At 36.6% G+C, this 21,271-nt stretch overlaps 1 protein-coding gene across 1 annotated transcript in view; it reads left to right on the top strand.

The window, feature by feature from the left end:
* LOC146527255 (N(G),N(G)-dimethylarginine dimethylaminohydrolase 1) overlaps positions 1-21,271 on the top strand; it is a 47,828-nt gene that overhangs the window by 19,661 nt on the left and 6,896 nt on the right. The window lies entirely within an intron of this gene.

Here is a 21,271-nt window from a genome sequence, read left to right as displayed (position 1 = left end):
CCTTCCACAGAGAGTAGACTGTAGTGGAGGTTGCGTCCAGTCCACTCAAAAAACTTCCAAAGCTACTATTCCGCCCCATTGTAATGATGTTAGTGAGCAGCCTAGTGGTATGGTTTAATCGTTTCTTTAATCGAGGGCACTGGTTTGTTTGCCACTTTTTACGGAGTTTTCTTTTCTTGTTTAAAAGTTCTAGTATATTGTTAGTTATATAGTAATTACCAGCCTTTCTTTTGATTTCTGGAGTAGAGTTCCATGCCGCATTTTGTATAGTTTTTGTAAAGTATTCAACTGCACAACAGAAACAGACATCATTATGTCTGCTTTAAAGGAGCTTGTAATGTAGCCTTTTCAGCGTCACTTGCTTGTGTTATCGATACTTCAAGACGTTTTCTATACTTTTTATTCTGTACAGCAAATTTAAGCAGGTCTTAATTTTGAGAATATGGCTTGAGTTGCAAAGGAGTGAGCTATGCTCTGCTTACTTCAGATGCATCGAAAAAACGACGTGGTAATGTGTAACTAGTAATATTGTTCTGTACCTGGACAATGATCCACCACGGCTGGCCACCACAGCGATCCACCAAGCCTGGCCAGTACAATGGAACCAGCGGAATATTCAGCATACAATATATTTTCTGTATTTCTTATTGATATTGGTAAGCTGAAGTGGCAATGGGCGAGGCATATCTGTCGTGGAGCCGACGGCCGCTGGGACAGACGTCTCGTAGAATGGAGACCTCGTACAAAACGACCGGTGGGACGACCCCCTGCCAGATGGGCCAACGACATAAAGAGGTTGGCGGGAAGCGGATGGGTCCGAAAAGCTGAGGATCGAGTGTCTTGGCGAGAATTGGGGAAGGCCTATGTCCAACAGTAGAGAAAAGATGGCTGTTGATGATGATGATGATGATTGGTTCTTAAGGGATATAACATTTGTTTGGAGGAGTATTTGATAATATTTAGCTTTCCTGTTTAAGAAAACTTGTAAAAGACGATCACGATATCTTCAGCACGTGTTTTAACAAACTAAGTACCTACAGCTTTAGTGTTTTTTGAAGATACTTTATAAAAACTACATAAAAAAATGGACTACGGACGCGAGCAACTTTGTCTCCCCTATCATATACATAAATTTACATATATACATGTACAAGTGGGTTCATGAAATGAAAAACGTATGTACATTTAATAATTATATTTACACGTCTGAGTAAACGGACTCACGCGGAAGGAGTGATTTATAAAATGTGGTTCAAATATGTCTCTAGCCTTTTCTTTACTCCTCCGCACAAAAAATGTATAAAAAATGTTATAAATGATATAATTCTTACGTCTTCGGGCTGTTTAAATGTTTTTGTGGTCTTCCACAGAGAGTAGACTGTAGTGGAGGTTGCGTTCAGTCCACTCAAAAAAACTGCCAAAGCTACTATTCCGCCCCATTGTAATGATGTTAGTGAACAGCCTAGTGGTATGGTTTAATCGTTTTTTTAATCGAGGGCACTGGCTTGATTGCCACCATTGACGGAGTTTTCTTTTCTTGTGTCAAAGTTCTAGTATATTGTTAGTTATATAGTAATTATCAGCCTTCCTTTTGCTTTCTGGAGTAGAATTCCATGCCGCATTTTGTATAGTTTTTGTAAAGTATTCAACTGCACAACAGAAACAGACATCATTATGTCTTCTTTAAACGAGGTTGTAATGGAGGCTGTTCAGCGTCACTTGCTTGTGTTATCGATACTTCCAGACGTTTTCTATACTTTTTATTCATTGAAACAAATTTAACCAGGTCTTAATTTTGAGAATATGGCTTGAGTTTCAAAGGAGTGAACCATGCTCTGCTTACTTCAGATGCATCGAAAAAACGACGTGGTAATGTGTAACTAGTAATATTGTTCTGTATCTGGACAATCATCCACCATGGCTGGCCACCAAAGCGATCCACCAAGCTTGGCGAGTACTATGGAACCAGCGGAATATTCAGCATACAATATATTTTCTGTATTTCTCATTGATATTGGTTCTTGAGGTATATTACATTTGTTTAGAGAAATATTTGATAATATTTAGCTTTCCTGTTTTAAAAAACATGTAAAAGACGATCACCATATCTTCAGCACTTGTTTTAACAAACTAAGTACCTACATCTTTAGTGTTTTTTGAAGATACTTTATAAAAACTAAATAAAAAAACGGACTACGGACGCGAGCAACTTTGTCTCCCCTATTCATATACTTAAATTTACATATATACATGTACAAGTGGGTTCATGAAATGAAAAACGTATGTACATTTAATAATTATATTTACACGTCTGAGTAAACGGACTCACGCGGAAGGAGTGATTTATAAAATGTGGTTCAAATATGTCTCTTGCCTTTCCTTTACTCCTCCGCAAAAAAAAATGTATAAAAAATGTTATAAATGATATAATTCTTACGTTTTCGGGCTGTTTAAATGTTTTTGTGGTCTTCCACAGAGAGTAGTCTGTAGTGGAGGTTGCGTCCAGTCCACTCAAAAAACTCCCAAAGCTACTATTCCGCCCCATTGTAATGATGTTAGTGAGCAGCCTAGTGTAGGGTAGAGTTTAATCGTTTCTTTAATCGAGGGCACTGGTTTGTTTGCCACTTTTTACGGAGTTTTCTTTTCTTGTTTAAAAGTTCTAGTATATTGTTAGTTATATAGTAATTATCAGCCTTTCTTTTGATTTCTGGAGTAGAGTTCCATGCCGCATTTTGTATAGTTTTTGTAAAGTATTCAACTGCACAACAGAAACAGACATCATAATGTCTGCTTTAAAGGAGCTTGTAATGTAGCCTTTTCAGCGTCACTTGCTTGTGTTATCGATACTTCAAGACGTTTTCTATACTTTTTATTCTGTACAGCAAATTTAACCAGGTCTTAATTTTGAGAATATGGCTTGAGTTGCTAAGGAGTGAGCTATGCTCTGCTTACTTCAGATGCATCGAAAAAACGACGTGGTAATGTGTAACTAGTAATATTGTTCTGTACCTGGACAATGATCCACCACGGCTGGCCACCACAGCGATCCACCAAGCCTGGCCAGTACAATGGAACCAGCGGAATATTCAGCATACAATATATTTTCTGTATTTCTTATTGATATTGGTAAGCTGAAGTGGCAATGGGCGAGGCATATCTGTCGTGGAGCCGACGGCCGCTGGGACAGACGTCTCGTAGAATGGAGACCCCGTACAAAACGACCGGTGGGACGACCCCCTGCCAGATGGGCCAACGACATAAAGAGGTTGGCGGGAAGCGGATGGGTCCGAAAAGCTGAGGATCGAGTGTCTTGGCGAGAATTGGGGAAGGCCTATGTCCAACAGTAGAGAAAAGATGGCTGTTGATGATGATGATGATGATTGGTTCTTAAGGGATATAACATTTGTTTAGAGGAGTATTTGATAATATTTAGCTTTCCTGTTTAAGAAAACTTGAAAAAGACGATCACGATATCTTCAGCACGTGTTTTAACAAACTAAGTACCTACATCTTTAGTGTTTTTTGAAGATACTTTATAAAAACTACATAAAAAAATGGACTACGGACGCGAGCAACTTTGTCTCCCCTATCATATACATAAATTTACATATATACATGTACAAGTGGGTTCATGAAATGAAAAACGTATGTACATTTAATAATTATATTTACACGTCTGAGTAAACGGACTCACGCGGAAGGAGTGATTTATAAAATGTGGTTCAAATATGTCTCTAGTCTTTTCTTTACTCCTCCGCACAAAAAATGTATAAAAAATGTTATAAATGATATAATTCTTACGTCTTCGGGCTGTTTAAATGTTTTTGTGGTCTTCCACAGAGAGTAGACTGTAGTGGAGGTTGCGTCCAGTCCACTCAAAAAACTTCCAAAGCTACTATTCCGCCCCATTGTAATGATGTTAGTGAACAGCCTAGTGGTATGGTTAATTCGTTTTTTTAATCGAGGGCACTGGCTTGATTGCCACCATTGACGGAGTTTTCTTTTCTTGTTTAAAAGTTCTAGTATATTGTTAGTTATATAGTAATTATCAGCCTTTCTTTTGATTTCTGGAGTAGAGTTCCATGCCGCATTTTGTATAGTTTTTGTAAAGTATTCAACTGCACAACAGAAACAGACATCATTATGTCTGCTTTAAAGGAGCTTGTAATGTAGCCTTTTCAGCGTCACTTGCTTGTGTTATCGATACTTCAAGACGTTTTCTATACTTTTTATTCTGTACAGCAAATTTAACCAGGTCTTAATTTTGAGAATATGGCTTGAGTTGCAAAGGAGTGAGCTATGCTCTGCTTACTTCAGATGCATCGAAAAAACGACGTGGTAATGTGTAACTAGTAATATTGTTCTGTACCTGGACAATGATCCACCACGGCTGGCCACCACAGCGATCCACCAAGCCTGGCCAGTACAATGGAACCAGCGGAATATTCAGCATACAATATATTTTCTGTATTTCTTATTGATATTGGTAAGCTGAAGTGGCAATGGGCGAGGCATATCTGTCGTGGAGCCGACGGCCGCTGGGACAGACGTCTCGTAGAATGGAGACCCCGTACAAAACGACCGGTGGGACGACCCCCTGCCAGATGGGCCAACGACATAAAGAGGTTGGCGGGAAGCGGATGGGTCCGAAAAGCTGAGGATCGAGTGTCTTGGCGAGAATTGGGGAAGGCCTATGTCCAACAGTAGAGAAAAGATGGCTGTTGATGATGATGATGATGATTGGTTCTTAAGGGATATAACATTTGTTTGGAGGAGTATTTGATAATATTTAGCTTTCCTGTTTAAGAAAACTTGTAAAAGACGATCACGATATCTTCAGCACGTGTTTTAACAAACTAAGTACCTACATCTTTAGTGTTTTTTGAAGATACTTTATAAAAACTACATAAAAAAATGGACTACGGACGCGAGCAACTTTGTCTCCCCTATCATATACATAAATTTACATATATACATGTACAAGTGGGTTCATGAAATGAAAAACGTATGTACATTTAATAATTATATTTACACGTCTGAGTAAACGGACTCACGCGGAAGGAGTGATTTATAAAATGTGGTTCAAATATGTCTCTAGCCTTTTCTTTACTCCTCCGCACAAAAAATGTATAAAAAATGTTATAAATGATATAATTCTTACGTCTTCGGGCTGTTTAAATGTTTTTGTGGTCTTCCACAGAGAGTAGACTGTAGTGGAGGTTGCGTTCAGTCCACTCAAAAAAACTGCCAAAGCTACTATTCCGCCCCATTGTAATGATGTTAGTGAACAGCCTAGTGGTATGGTTAATTCGTTTTTTTAATCGAGGGCACTGGCTTGATTGCCACCATTGACGGAGTTTTCTTTTCTTGTGTCAAAGTTCTAGTATATTGTTAGTTATATAGTAATTATCAGCCTTCCTTTTGATTTCTGGAGTAGAGTTCCATGCCGCATTTTGTATAGTTTTTGTAAAGTATTCAACTGCACAACAGAAACAGACATCATTATGTCTTCTTTAAACGAGGTTGTAATGGAGGCTGTTCAGCGTCACTTGCTTGTGTTATCGATACTTCCAGACGTTTTCTATACTTTTTATTCATTGAAACAAATTTAACCAGGTCTTAATTTTGAGAATATGGCTTGAGTTGCAAAGGAGTGAACCATGCTCTGCTTACTTCAGATGCATCGAAAAAACGACGTGGTAATGTGTAACTAGTAATATTGTTCTGTATCTGGACAATCATCCACCATGGCTGGCCACCAAATCGATCCACCAAGCTTGGCGAGTACTATGGAACCAGCGGAATATTCAGCATACAATATATTTTCTGTATTTCTCATTGATATTGGTTCTTGAGGTATATTACATTTGTTTAGAGAAATATTTGATAATATTTAGCTTTCCTGTTTTAAAAAACATGTAAAAGACGATCACCATATCTTCAGCACTTGTTTTAACAAACTAAGTACCTACATCTTTAGTGTTTTTTGAAGATACTTTATAAAAACTACATAAAAAAATGGACTACGGACGCGAGCAACTTTGTCTCCCCTATCATATACATAAATTTACATATATACATGTACAAGTGGGTTCATGAAATGAAAAACGTATGTACATTTAATAATTATATTTACACGTCTGAGTAAACGGACTCACGCGGAAGGAGTGATTTATAAAATGTGGTTCAAATATGTCTCTAGTCTTTTCTTTACTCCTCCGCACAAAAAATGTATAAAAAATATTATAAATGATATAATTCTTACATTTTCGGGCTGTTTAAATGTTTTTGTGGCCTTCCACAGAGAGTAGACTGTAGTGGAGGTTGCGTCCAGTCCACTCAAAAAACTTCCAAAGCTACTATTCCGCCCCATTGTAATGATGTTAGTGAGCAGCCTAGTGGTATGGTTTAATCGTTTCTTTAATCGAGGGCACTGGTTTGTTTGCCACTTTTTACGGAGTTTTCTTTTCTTGTTTAAAAGTTCTAGTATATTGTTAGTTATATAGTAATTACCAGCCTTTCTTTTGATTTCTGGAGTAGAGTTCCATGCCGCATTTTGTATAGTTTTTGTAAAGTATTCAACTGCACAACAGAAACAGACATCATTATGTCTGCTTTAAAGGAGCTTGTAATGTAGCCTTTTCAGCGTCACTTGCTTGTGTTATCGATACTTCAAGACGTTTTCTATACTTTTTATTCTGTACAGCAAATTTAAGCAGGTCTTAATTTTGAGAATATGGCTTGAGTTGCAAAGGAGTGAGCTATGCTCTGCTTACTTCAGATGCATCGAAAAAACGACGTGGTAATGTGTAACTAGTAATATTGTTCTGTACCTGGACAATGATCCACCACGGCTGGCCACCACAGCGATCCACCAAGCCTGGCCAGTACAATGGAACCAGCGGAATATTCAGCATACAATATATTTTCTGTATTTCTTATTGATATTGGTAAGCTGAAGTGGCAATGGGCGAGGCATATCTGTCGTGGAGCCGACGGCCGCTGGGACAGACGTCTCGTAGAATGGAGACCTCGTACAAAACGACCGGTGGGACGACCCCCTGCCAGATGGGCCAACGACATAAAGAGGTTGGCGGGAAGCGGATGGGTCCGAAAAGCTGAGGATCGAGTGTCTTGGCGAGAATTGGGGAAGGCCTATGTCCAACAGTAGAGAAAAGATGGCTGTTGATGATGATGATGATGATTGGTTCTTAAGGGATATAACATTTGTTTGGAGGAGTATTTGATAATATTTAGCTTTCCTGTTTAAGAAAACTTGTAAAAGACGATCACGATATCTTCAGCACGTGTTTTAACAAACTAAGTACCTACAGCTTTAGTGTTTTTTGAAGATACTTTATAAAAACTACATAAAAAAATGGACTACGGACGCGAGCAACTTTGTCTCCCCTATCATATACATAAATTTACATATATACATGTACAAGTGGGTTCATGAAATGAAAAACGTATGTACATTTAATAATTATATTTACACGTCTGAGTAAACGGACTCACGCGGAAGGAGTGATTTATAAAATGTGGTTCAAATATGTCTCTAGCCTTTTCTTTACTCCTCCGCACAAAAAATGTATAAAAAATGTTATAAATGATATAATTCTTACGTCTTCGGGCTGTTTAAATGTTTTTGTGGTCTTCCACAGAGAGTAGACTGTAGTGGAGGTTGCGTTCAGTCCACTCAAAAAAACTGCCAAAGCTACTATTCCGCCCCATTGTAATGATGTTAGTGAACAGCCTAGTGGTATGGTTTAATCGTTTTTTTAATCGAGGGCACTGGCTTGATTGCCACCATTGACGGAGTTTTCTTTTCTTGTGTCAAAGTTCTAGTATATTGTTAGTTATATAGTAATTATCAGCCTTCCTTTTGCTTTCTGGAGTAGAATTCCATGCCGCATTTTGTATAGTTTTTGTAAAGTATTCAACTGCACAACAGAAACAGACATCATTATGTCTTCTTTAAACGAGGTTGTAATGGAGGCTGTTCAGCGTCACTTGCTTGTGTTATCGATACTTCCAGACGTTTTCTATACTTTTTATTCATTGAAACAAATTTAACCAGGTCTTAATTTTGAGAATATGGCTTGAGTTTCAAAGGAGTGAACCATGCTCTGCTTACTTCAGATGCATCGAAAAAACGACGTGGTAATGTGTAACTAGTAATATTGTTCTGTATCTGGACAATCATCCACCATGGCTGGCCACCAAAGCGATCCACCAAGCTTGGCGAGTACTATGGAACCAGCGGAATATTCAGCATACAATATATTTTCTGTATTTCTCATTGATATTGGTTCTTGAGGTATATTACATTTGTTTAGAGAAATATTTGATAATATTTAGCTTTCCTGTTTTAAAAAACATGTAAAAGACGATCACCATATCTTCAGCACTTGTTTTAACAAACTAAGTACCTACATCTTTAGTGTTTTTTGAAGATACTTTATAAAAACTAAATAAAAAAACGGACTACGGACGCGAGCAACTTTGTCTCCCCTATTCATATACTTAAATTTACATATATACATGTACAAGTGGGTTCATGAAATGAAAAACGTATGTACATTTAATAATTATATTTACACGTCTGAGTAAACGGACTCACGCGGAAGGAGTGATTTATAAAATGTGGTTCAAATATGTCTCTTGCCTTTCCTTTACTCCTCCGCAAAAAAAAATGTATAAAAAATGTTATAAATGATATAATTCTTACGTTTTCGGGCTGTTTAAATGTTTTTGTGGTCTTCCACAGAGAGTAGTCTGTAGTGGAGGTTGCGTCCAGTCCACTCAAAAAACTCCCAAAGCTACTATTCCGCCCCATTGTAATGATGTTAGTGAGCAGCCTAGTGTAGGGTAGAGTTTAATCGTTTCTTTAATCGAGGGCACTGGTTTGTTTGCCACTTTTTACGGAGTTTTCTGTTCTTGTTTAAAAGTTCTAGTATATTGTTAGTTATATAGTAATTATCAGCCTTTCTTTTGATTTCTGGAGTAGAGTTCCATGCCGCTTTTTGTATAGTTTTTGTAAAGTATTCAACTGCACAACAGAAACAGACATCATTATGTCTGCTTTAAAGGAGCTTGTAATGTAGCCTTTTCAGCGTCACTTGCTTGTGTTATCGATACTTCAAGACGTTTTCTATACTTTTTATTCTGTACAGCAAATTTAAGCAGGTCTTAATTTTGAGAATATGGCTTGAGTTGCAAAGGAGTGAGCTATGCTCTGCTTACTTCAGATGCATCGAAAAAACGACGTGGTAATGTGTAACTAGTAATATTGTTCTGTACCTGGACAATGATCCACCACGGCTGGCCACCACAGCGATCCACCAAGCCTGGCCAGTACAATGGAACCAGCGGAATATTCAGCATACAATATATTTTCTGTATTTCTTATTGATATTGGTAAGCTGAAGTGGCAATGGGCGAGGCATATCTGTCGTGGAGCCGACGGCCGCTGGGACAGACGTCTCGTAGAATGGAGACCCCGTACAAAACGACCGGTGGGACGACCCCCTGCCAGATGGGCCAACGACATAAAGAGGTTGGCGGGAAGCGGATGGGTCCGAAAAGCTGAGGATCGAGTGTCTTGGCGAGAATTGGGGAAGGCCTATGTCCAACAGTAGAGAAAAGATGGCTGTTGATGATGATGATGATGATTGGTTCTTAAGGGATATAACATTTGTTTAGAGGAGTATTTGATAATATTTAGCTTTCCTGTTTAAGAAAACTTGAAAAAGACGATCACGATATCTTCAGCACGTGTTTTAACAAACTAAGTACCTACATCTTTAGTGTTTTTTGAAGATACTTTATAAAAACTACATAAAAAAATGGACTACGGACGCGAGCAACTTTGTCTCCCCTATCATATACATAAATTTACATATATACATGTACAAGTGGGTTCATGAAATGAAAAACGTATGTACATTTAATAATTATATTTACACGTCTGAGTAAACGGACTCACGCGGAAGGAGTGATTTATAAAATGTGGTTCAAATATGTCTCTAGTCTTTTCTTTACTCCTCCGCACAAAAAATGTATAAAAAATATTATAAATGATATAATTCTTACATTTTCGGGCTGTTTAAATGTTTTTGTGGCCTTCCACAGAGAGTAGACTGTAGTGGAGGTTGCGTCCAGTCCACTCAAAAAACTTCCAAAGCTACTATTCCGCCCCATTGTAATGATGTTAGTGAGCAGCCTAGTGGTATGGTTTAATCGTTTCTTTAATCGAGGGCACTGGTTTGTTTGCCACTTTTTACGGAGTTTTCTTTTCTTGTTTAAAAGTTCTAGTATATTGTTAGTTATATAGTAATTATCAGCCTTTCTTTTGATTTCTGGAGTAGAGTTCCATGCCGCATTTTGTATAGTTTTTGTAAAGTATTCAACTGCACAACAGAAACAGACATCATTATGTCTGCTTTAAAGGAGCTTGTAATGTAGCCTTTTCAGCGTCACTTGCTTGTGTTATCGATACTTCAAGACGTTTTCTATACTTTTTATTCTGTACAGCAAATTTAACCAGGTCTTAATTTTGAGAATATGGCTTGAGTTGCAAAGGAGTGAGCTATGCTCTGCTTACTTCAGATGCATCGAAAAAACGACGTGGTAATGTGTAACTAGTAATATTGTTCTGTACCTGGACAATGATCCACCACGGCTGGCCACCACAGCGATCCACCAAGCCTGGCCAGTACAATGGAACCAGCGGAATATTCAGCATACAATATATTTTCTGTATTTCTTATTGATATTGGTAAGCTGAAGTGGCAATGGGCGAGGCATATCTGTCGTGGAGCCGACGGCCGCTGGGACAGACGTCTCGTAGAATGGAGACCCCGTACAAAACGACCGGTGGGACGACCCCCTGCCAGATGGGCCAACGACATAAAGAGGTTGGCGGGAAGCGGATGGGTCCGAAAAGCTGAGGATCGAGTGTCTTGGCGAGAATTGGGGAAGGCCTATGTCCAACAGTAGAGAAAAGATGGCTGTTGATGATGATGATGATGATTGGTTCTTAAGGGATATAACATTTGTTTGGAGGAGTATTTGATAATATTTAGCTTTCCTGTTTAAGAAAACTTGTAAAAGACGATCACGATATCTTCAGCACGTGTTTTAACAAACTAAGTACCTACATCTTTAGTGTTTTTTGAAGATACTTTATAAAAACTACATAAAAAAATGGACTACGGACGCGAGCAACTTTGTCTCCCCTATCATATACATAAATTTACATATATACATGTACAAGTGGGTTCATGAAATGAAAAACGTATGTACATTTAATAATTATATTTACACGTCTGAGTAAACGGACTCACGCGGAAGGAGTGATTTATAAAATGTGGTTCAAATATGTCTCTAGCCTTTTCTTTACTCCTCCGCACAAAAAATGTATAAAAAATGTTATAAATGATATAATTCTTACGTCTTCGGGCTGTTTAAATGTTTTTGTGGTCTTCCACAGAGAGTAGACTGTAGTGGAGGTTGCGTCCAGTCCACTCAAAAAACTTCCAAAGCTACTATTCCGCCCCATTGTAATGATGTTAGTGAACAGCCTAGTGGTATGGTTAATTCGTTTTTTTAATCGAGGGCACTGGCTTGATTGCCACCATTGACGGAGTTTTCTTTTCTTGTGTCAAAGTTCTAGTATATTGTTAGTTATATAGTAATTATCAGCCTTCCTTTTGATTTCTGGAGTAGAGTTCCATGCCGCATTTTGTATAGTTTTTGTAAAGTATTCAACTGCACAACAGAAACAGACATCATTATGTCTTCTTTAAACGAGGTTGTAATGGAGGCTGTTCAGCGTCACTTGCTTGTGTTATCGATACTTCCAGACGTTTTCTATACTTTTTATTCATTGAAACAAATTTAACCAGGTCTTAATTTTGAGAATATGGCTTGAGTTGCAAAGGAGTGAACCATGCTCTGCTTACTTCAGATGCATCGAAAAAACGACGTGGTAATGTGTAACTAGTAATATTGTTCTGTATCTGGACAATCATCCACCATGGCTGGCCACCAAAGCGATCCACCAAGCTTGGCGAGTACTATGGAACCAGCGGAATATTCAGCATACAATATATTTTCTGTATTTCTCATTGATATTGGTTCTTGAGGTATATTACATTTGTTTAGAGAAATATTTGATAATATTTAGCTTTCCTGTTTTAAAAAACATGTAAAAGACCATCACCATATCTTCAGCACTTGTTTTAACAAACTAAGTACCTACATCTTTAGTGTTTTTTGAAGATACTTTATAAAAACTACATAAAAAAATGGACTACGGACGCGAGCAACTTTGTCTCCCCTATCATATACATAAATTTACATATATACATGTACAAGTGGGTTCATGAAATGAAAAACGTATGTACATTTAATAATTATATTTACACGTCTGAGTAAACGGACTCACGCGGAAGGAGTGATTTATAAAATGTGGTTCAAATATGTCTCTAGTCTTTTCTTTACTCCTCCGCACAAAAAATGTATAAAAAATATTATAAATGATATAATTCTTACATTTTCGGGCTGTTTAAATGTTTTTGTGGCCTTCCACAGAGAGTAGACTGTAGTGGAGGTTGCGTCCAGTCCACTCAAAAAACTTCCAAAGCTACTATTCCGCCCCATTGTAATGATGTTAGTGAGCAGCCTAGTGGTATGGTTTAATCGTTTCTTTAATCGAGGGCACTGGTTTGTTTGCCACTTTTTACGGAGTTTTCTTTTCTTGTTTAAAAGTTCTAGTATATTGTTAGTTATATAGTAATTACCAGCCTTTCTTTTGATTTCTGGAGTAGAGTTCCATGCCGCATTTTGTATAGTTTTTGTAAAGTATTCAACTGCACAACAGAAACAGACATCATTATGTCTGCTTTAAAGGAGCTTGTAATGTAGCCTTTTCAGCGTCACTTGCTTGTGTTATCGATACTTCAAGACGTTTTCTATACTTTTTATTCTGTACAGCAAATTTAAGCAGGTCTTAATTTTGAGAATATGGCTTGAGTTGCAAAGGAGTGAGCTATGCTCTGCTTACTTCAGATGCATCGAAAAAACGACGTGGTAATGTGTAACTAGTAATATTGTTCTGTACCTGGACAATGATCCACCACGGCTGGCCACCACAGCGATCCACCAAGCCTGGCCAGTACAATGGAACCAGCGGAATATTCAGCATACAATATATTTTCTGTATTTCTTATTGATATTGGTAAGCTGAAGTGGCAATGGGCGAGGCATATCTGTCGTGGAGCCGACGGCCGCTGGGACAGACGTCTCGTAGAATGGAGACCTCGTACAAAACGACCGGTGGGACGACCCCCTGCCAGATGGGCCAACGACATAAAGAGGTTGGCGGGAAGCGGATGGGTCCGAAAAGCTGAGGATCGAGTGTCTTGGCGAGAATTGGGGAAGGCCTATGTCCAACAGTAGAGAAAAGATGGCTGTTGATGATGATGATGATGATTGGTTCTTAAGGGATATAACATTTGTTTGGAGGAGTATTTGATAATATTTAGCTTTCCTGTTTAAGAAAACTTGTAAAAGACGATCACGATATCTTCAGCACGTGTTTTAACAAACTAAGTACCTACAGCTTTAGTGTTTTTTGAAGATACTTTATAAAAACTACATAAAAAAATGGACTACGGACGCGAGCAACTTTGTCTCCCCTATCATATACATAAATTTACATATATACATGTACAAGTGGGTTCATGAAATGAAAAACGTATGTACATTTAATAATTATATTTACACGTCTGAGTAAACGGACTCACGCGGAAGGAGTGATTTATAAAATGTGGTTCAAATATGTCTCTAGCCTTTTCTTTACTCCTCCGCACAAAAAATGTATAAAAAATGTTATAAATGATATAATTCTTACGTCTTCGGGCTGTTTAAATGTTTTTGTGGTCTTCCACAGAGAGTAGACTGTAGTGGAGGTTGCGTTCAGTCCACTCAAAAAAACTGCCAAAGCTACTATTCCGCCCCATTGTAATGATGTTAGTGAACAGCCTAGTGGTATGGTTTAATCGTTTTTTTAATCGAGGGCACTGGCTTGATTGCCACCATTGACGGAGTTTTCTTTTCTTGTGTCAAAGTTCTAGTATATTGTTAGTTATATAGTAATTATCAGCCTTCCTTTTGCTTTCTGGAGTAGAATTCCATGCCGCATTTTGTATAGTTTTTGTAAAGTATTCAACTGCACAACAGAAACAGACATCATTATGTCTTCTTTAAACGAGGTTGTAATGGAGGCTGTTCAGCGTCACTTGCTTGTGTTATCGATACTTCCAGACGTTTTCTATACTTTTTATTCATTGAAACAAATTTAACCAGGTCTTAATTTTGAGAATATGGCTTGAGTTTCAAAGGAGTGAACCATGCTCTGCTTACTTCAGATGCATCGAAAAAACGACGTGGTAATGTGTAACTAGTAATATTGTTCTGTATCTGGACAATCATCCACCATGGCTGGCCACCAAAGCGATCCACCAAGCTTGGCGAGTACTATGGAACCAGCGGAATATTCAGCATACAATATATTTTCTGTATTTCTCATTGATATTGGTTCTTGAGGTATATTACATTTGTTTAGAGAAATATTTGATAATATTTAGCTTTCCTGTTTTAAAAAACATGTAAAAGACGATCACCATATCTTCAGCACTTGTTTTAACAAACTAAGTACCTACATCTTTAGTGTTTTTTGAAGATACTTTATAAAAACTAAATAAAAAAACGGACTACGGACGCGAGCAACTTTGTCTCCCCTATTCATATACTTAAATTTACATATATACATGTACAAGTGGGTTCATGAAATGAAAAACGTATGTACATTTAATAATTATATTTACACGTCTGAGTAAACGGACTCACGCGGAAGGAGTGATTTATAAAATGTGGTTCAAATATGTCTCTTGCCTTTCCTTTACTCCTCCGCAAAAAAAAATGTATAAAAAATGTTATAAATGATATAATTCTTACGTTTTCGGGCTGTTTAAATGTTTTTGTGGTCTTCCACAGAGAGTAGTCTGTAGTGGAGGTTGCGTCCAGTCCACTCAAAAAACTCCCAAAGCTACTATTCCGCCCCATTGTAATGATGTTAGTGAGCAGCCTAGTGTAGGGTAGAGTTTAATCGTTTCTTTAATCGAGGGCACTGGTTTGTTTGCCACTTTTTACGGAGTTTTCTGTTCTTGTTTAAAAGTTCTAGTATATTGTTAGTTATATAGTAATTATCAGCCTTTCTTTTGATTTCTGGAGTAGAGTTCCATGCCGCTTTTTGTATAGTTTTTGTAAAGTATTCAACTGCACAACAGAAACAGACATCATTATGTCTGCTTTAAAGGAGCTTGTAATGTAGCCTTTTCAGCGTTACTTGCTTGTGTTATCGATACTTCCAGACGTTTTCTATACTTTTTATTCTGTACAGCAAATTTAACCAGGTCTTAATTTTGAGAATATGGCTTGAGTTGCAAAGGAGTGACCTATGCTCTGCTTACTTCAGATGCATCGAAAAAACCGACGTGGTAATGTGTAACTAGTAATATTGTTCTGTACCTGGACAATGATCCACCACGGCTGGCCACCACAGCGATCCACCAAGCCTGGCCAATACTATGGAACCAGCGGAATATTCAGCATACAATATATTTTTTGTATTTCTTATTGATATTGGTTCTTAAGGGATATAACATTTGTTTAGAGAAACATTTGATAATATTTAGCTTTTCTATTTAACAAACTAAGTACCTAAAACACGTGCTGAAGATATCGTGATCGTCTTTTACATGTTTTTTTTAAAAAAAACAGAAAAGCTAAATATTATCAAATATTTCTCTAAACAAATGTTATATCCCTTAAGAACCAATATCAATAAATACAGAAAATATATTGTATGTCGAATATTCCGCTGGTTCCATAGTACTGGCTAGGCTTGGTGGATCGCTGTGGTGGCCAGCCATGGTGGATCATTGTCCAAATACAGAACAATATTACTAGTTACACATTACCACATCGTTTTTTCGATGCATCTGAAGTAAGCAGAGCATGGCTCACTCCTTTGCAGCTCAAGCCATATTCTCAAAATTAAGACCTGCTTAAATTTGCTGTACAGAATAAAAAGTATAGAAAACGTCTGGAAGTATCGATTATACAAGCAAGTGACGCTGAACAGCCTCCATTACAACCTCGTTTAAAGCAGACATAATGTCTGTTTCTGTTGTGCAGTTGAATACTTTATAAAAACTTTCTGTTTTAAAAAAACATGCAAAAGACAATCACGATATCTTCAGCACGTGTTTTAACAAACTAAGTACCTACATCTTTAGTGTTGTTTGAAGATACTTTATAAAAACTAAATAAAAAAACGGACTACGGACGCGAGCAACTTTGTCTCCCCTATTCATATACTTAAATTTACATATATACATGTACAAGTGGGCTCATGAAATGAAAAACGTATGTACATTTAATAATTATATTTACACGTCTGAGTAAACGGACTCACGCGGAAGGAGTGGTTTATAAAATGTGGTTCAAATATGTCTCTTGCCTTTCTTTTACTCCTCCGCAAAAAAAATGTATAAAAAATATTATAAATGATATAATTCTTACATATTGCATACATATTGTTTCTATGTATATTGAACAATATGTATTTCTTACATATTGTTCTTGAGGTATATTACATTTGTTTAGAGAAATATTTGATAATATTTAGCTTTCCTGTTTTAAAAAACATGTAAAAGACAATCACCATATCTTCAGCACGTTTTTTAACAAACTAAGTACCTACATCTTTAGTGTTTTTTGAAGATACTTTATAAAAACTAAATAAAAAAACGGACTACGGACGCGAGCAACTTTGTCTCCCCTATTCATATACTTAAATTTACATATATACATGTACAAGTGGGCTCATGAAATGAAAAACGTATGTACATTTAATAATTATATTTACACGTCTGAGTAAACGGACTCACGCGGAAGGAGTGATTTATAAAATGTGGTTCAAATATGTCTCTTGCCTTTCTTTTACTCCTCCGCAAAAAAAATGTATAAAAAATATTATAAATGATATAATTCTTACATTTTCGGGCAGTTTAAATGTTTTCGTGGCCCTTCACAGAGAGTAGACTGTAGTGGAGGTTGCGTTCAGTCCACTCAAAAAAACTGCCAGAGCTACTATTCCGCCCCATTGTAATGATGTTAGTGAACAGCCTAGTGGTATGGTTTAATCGTTTTTTTAATCGAGGGCACTGGCTTGTTTGCCACCATTGACGGAGTTTTCTTTTCTTGTGTAAAGTTCTAGTATATTGTTAGTTATATAGTAATTATCAGCCTTTCTTTTGCTTTCTGGAGTAGAGTTCCATGCCGCATTTTGTATAGTTTTTGTAAAGTATTCAACTGCACAACAGAAACAGACATCATTATGTCTTCTTTAAACGAGGTTGTAATGGAGGCTGTTCAGCGTCACTTGCTTGTGTTATCGATACTTCCAGACGTTTTCTATACTTTTTATTCATTGAAACAAATTTAACCAGGTCTTAATTTTGAGAATATGGCTTGAGTTGCAAAGTAGTGAACCATGCTCTGCTTACTTCAGATGCATCGAAAAAACGACGTGGTAATGTGTAACTAGTAATATTGTTCTGTATCTGGACAATCATCCACCATGGCTGGCCACCAAAGCGATCCACCAAGCCTGGCGAGTACTATGGAACCAGCGGAATATTCAGCATACAATATATTTTCTGTATTTCTCATTGATATTGGTTCTTGAGGTATATTACATTTGTTTAGAGAAATATTTGATAATATTTAGCTTTCCTGTTTTAAAAAACATGTAAAAGACGATCACCATATCTTCAGCACTTGTTTTAACAAACTAAGTACCTACATCTTTAGTGTTTTTTTGAAGATACTTTATAAAAACTAAATAAAAAAACGGACTACGGACGCGAGCAACTTTGTCTCCCCTATTCATATACTTAAATTTACATATATACATGTACAAGTGGGCTCATGAAATGAAAAACGTATGTACATTTAATAATTATATTTACACGTCTGAGTAAACGGACTCACGCGGAAGGAGTGATTTATAAAATGTGGTTCAAATATGTCTCTTGCCTTTCTTTTACTCCTCCGCAAAAAAAATGTATAAAAAATATTATAAATGATATAATTCTTACATTTTCGGGCAGTTTAAATGTTTTCGTGGCCCTCCACAGAGAGTAGACTGTAGTGGAGGTTGCGTTCAGTCCACTCAAAAAAACTGCCAAAGCTACTATTCCGCCCCATTGTAATGATGTTAGTGAACAGCCTAGTGGTATGGTTTAATCGTTTTTTTAATCGAGGGCACTGGCTTGTTTGCCACCATTGACGGAGTTTTCTTTTCTTGTGTAAAGTTCTAGTATATTGTTAGTTATATAGTAATTATCAGCCTTTCTTTTGCTTTCTGGAGTAGAGTTCCATGCCGCATTTTGTATAGTTTTTGTAAAGTATTCAACTGCACAACAGAAACAGACATCATTATGTCTTCTTTAAACGAGGTTGTAATGGAGGCTGTTCAGCGTCACTTGCTTGTGTTATCGATACTTCCAGACGTTTTCTATACTTTTTATTCATTGAAACAAATTTAACCAGGTCTTAATTTTGAGAATATGGCTTGAGTTGCAAAGTAGTGAACCATGCTCTGCTTACTTCAGATGCATCGAAAAAACGACGTGGTAATGTGTAACTAGTAATATTGTTCTGTATCTGGACAATCATCCACCATGGCTGGCCACCAAAGCGATCCACCAAGCCTGGCGAGTACTATGGAACCAGCGGAATATTCAGCATACAATATATTTTCTGTATTTCTCATTGATATTGGTTCTTGAGGTATATTACATTTGTTTAGAGAAATATTTGATAATATTTAGCTTTCCTGTTTTAAAAAACATGTAAAAGACGATCACCATATCTTCAGCACTTGTTTTAACAAACTAAGTACCTACATCTTTAGTGTTTTTTTGAAGATACTTTATAAAAACTAAATAAAAAAACGGACTACGGACGCGAGCAACTTTGTCTCCCCTATTCATATACTTAAATTTACATATATACATGTACAAGTGGGCTCATGAAATGATAAACGTATGTACATTTAATAATTATATTTACACGTCTGAGTAAACGCACTCACGCGGAAGGAGTGATTTATAAAATGTGGTTCAAATATGTCTCTTGCCTTTCCTTTACTCCTCCGCAAAAATAAAATGTATAAAAAATATTATAAATGATTCGTACATTTTCGGGTTGCTTAAATGTTTTCGTAGCCTTCCACAGAGAGTAGTCTGTAGTGGAAGTTGCGTCCAGTCCACTCAAAAAGACTCCCAAAGCTACTATTCCGCCCTATTGTAATGACATTTGTGAACAGCCTAGTGGTATGGTTTAATCGTTTTTTTAATCGAGGGCACTGGCTTGATTGCCACTTTTTACGGAGTTTTCTTTTCTTGTGTAAAAGTTCTAGTATATTGTTAGTTATATAGTAATTATCAGCCTTTCTTTTGCTTTCTGGAGTAGAGTTCCATGCCGCATTTTGTATAGTTTTTGTAAAGTATTCAACTGCACAATAGAAACAGACATCATTATTTCTGCTTTAAACGAGGTTGTAATGGAGGCTGTTCAGCGTCACTTGCTTGTGTAATCGATATTTCCAGGTGTTTTCTTTACTTTTTATTCTATAAAGCATTTTACCCGGTCTTTACTTTGAAAATCTGGCTCGAGTTGCAAAGGATATAGCCATGCTCTGCTTACTTCAGATGCATAAAAAAAAACGACTTAGTAACTAAAAATAATGTATTTACTTAGTGGTTGTTGAATAATATTTTGTGTAAACGCATGTCATTTATTTTAGTAAAATGGTTTAAATATTTCCCCTCTGATATTTCTTGACTATTTTCGTGAGCCAGCAATGTAGTTTTTTTAATAGATTTTATTTTCTTCCTTTACATACTCGGAACTCCAAACGCACATGCGCAGATATGGACTCCGAACAACCAAAACTAAGTCCGTTAAGAGCTTTCCAAGCTTTCCAAGGTATTTGTTGTTGACTGTACCGACTTTTTGGTAACAATATTCGTCCTGTTTGATAGCAGTTATCTTTAAATGTTATTGTAAAACAGTGCTTCAAGAAAATATGAAGCTAATTTAGAATTCGATGACTACGAACTGAATCAAGCTAGCGGTTTAGAACCGTATGCGGGCGAAGCCGCGAGTGAGCCGCTATTCTACTATAAACTAAATGTTATTGTCACCAGAACTAAATTGTTGATCATTCAGGTCCGCTTCAGAACCGACTCGGGTCAATCTGTGTACAGAAAGGGGATAAAATTTAAATTACTAGTTTATATACCCATTTAACCCATGATGAAGTCAAGCTAAATAAAACCGTTTAAACTTATTTTATTTGTACCCTTCCATACATATTTTAACAAACAAGACTACTGCGTACATTTTGATTTAACACATGACATTACGATGAAAAAAAAGTTCCTATAATTTATGTAACAGTATTAATTTATATATTTTAAAAATATATAAAAACACTAGTGGGCCCGGACGCGGCTACGCCCGCCAAAATATAAGCCTAAATAATTAAAATAAGTTAAAAAATAATAATAAGTGGAGATTTATTATTAGAAAAAATATCTGAGTAACCGAAATGAACAAACAAAAGAAGTAAAAGTAACTAAAGGAAATTCTTAATATTAGAAAAAGTACCTAAAGTTTGCCGTGCGCGCGTACTAAACATTTTTCTATATTGAATAATTATTAATTTTTGCGAACTATATTAAATAAAATCCCAAATGATTAAAATTACGATATTTTAAGTGTATAACATTGGTATAGATAACCGAACTGACATAAATTAATTATAAGCAGCAAATAATTACATAAAACATAATAGTAATTCGAAAATATATAAAAATTTAGAATTTTATACAGTAAACCATAATTTCCATCTAGATGAAATGATGAAAGTGACTATTATATTTATTTTCATAAGGATCAATATCAAATTATAGAAATCATCAAATTTTTGTTAATGTATACAAATCTATATCGGCGCGCGGAATGTATGCATTAAGCAAACTCACTTTGGGTGACGTTTTCTTAAAACAACAAACTCTGCAAGCCGTTGCTTAGCAACGCGTAGCGACGATTGTTATTAACATGGCGG

This window comes from Heliconius melpomene, chromosome 21 (genome assembly GCF_056956725.1).
Source record: "Heliconius melpomene rosina isolate 202511_hmr_F chromosome 21, ASM5695672v1, whole genome shotgun sequence".
NCBI lineage: Eukaryota > Metazoa > Arthropoda > Insecta > Lepidoptera > Nymphalidae > Heliconius > Heliconius melpomene.
Note: the sequence above shows the minus strand (reverse complement) of the source record. Positions and strands in the feature narration are given on the sequence as shown.